The 800-nt window shown below is 41.1% G+C and overlaps 1 protein-coding gene across 1 annotated transcript in view; it reads right to left on the reverse strand.

Annotated features, from left to right (window-relative positions):
• LOC120352524 (BTB/POZ domain-containing protein 2-like) overlaps positions 1–501 on the reverse strand; it is a 9,825-nt gene extending 9,324 nt beyond the window's left edge. Inside the window, exon 1 of the mRNA XM_039433430.1 lies at positions 433–501. The gene's annotated coding sequence lies outside the window, so the exon portion shown is untranslated. The remainder of the gene's footprint in view (positions 1–432) is intronic.
• Positions 502–800: the final 299 nt, after the last annotated feature.

An 800-nucleotide genomic window follows, 5' to 3' on the forward strand; every position in this document is an offset into this window, starting at 1 on the left:
ATCAGGAAATTGTCCAAGAATTTTATTTTTTATCCTGATTTGTCTAAATAGCGTAAAAGATTATGTTCAACCATGTGGGAGGTTGAGTTTATACTTTTTTATCCTTTCAAATGACAATAAGATAATATTATTAATGTTTTAATTATTGATTAATGAACACAAATAATGAAAAGTTTTTTGATAAGCTGTTTTTTGATCACCTTTCTTAGTTCCATGTTAGCGACTGAAAAGGGTACTCTTTCCGGCCTAGGCCAGAAAGAAACCTGTTGTGATGTCAGACGAGTGTCGTCTGCAAACAATGTCTTTCAGATCTACGTAGGGACTGGAAAACAGCTGCTTTCTGTGCAGTGTGGCGAAAAGTAGATTATCAGTTCCCTATCCTAGATTCAGCTGGTATTTCACTATGAGTTATCATAAGCTTCGTACACATACTCGCGCTTCCAACCCGCACCGAGCACGCTCCTCCCTCGTACCGCCCTCGTTCCTCCGTCGAACCACAGTCGCCCCGCCCACGCACCCATCATGAACGTTACGGAAGACGTTAGATCTTCTCGCGTTCCCCGGTAGAACCATTGTTGCTCCCCGGTCGATTATCAATCGCTCTGTTGGAGTGACGTTCGGTTGCGGAGCAGAGCGACAGTCTGTACGCACCTATATAATATTAATTCATACAATAAGCACATCATCAAAATGAAAGGGAGAGAAAAATAAGGTAACCTTGTGCTATGTCTCTCTCAAATTTGGATAATGTTACACATAGTTCGAAATGGGTTAATATGCCGGTTAATGATACCGGTTAT

This window comes from Nilaparvata lugens, chromosome 7 (genome assembly GCF_014356525.2).
Source record: "Nilaparvata lugens isolate BPH chromosome 7, ASM1435652v1, whole genome shotgun sequence".
In the NCBI taxonomy this organism is placed as follows: domain Eukaryota; kingdom Metazoa; phylum Arthropoda; class Insecta; order Hemiptera; family Delphacidae; genus Nilaparvata; species Nilaparvata lugens.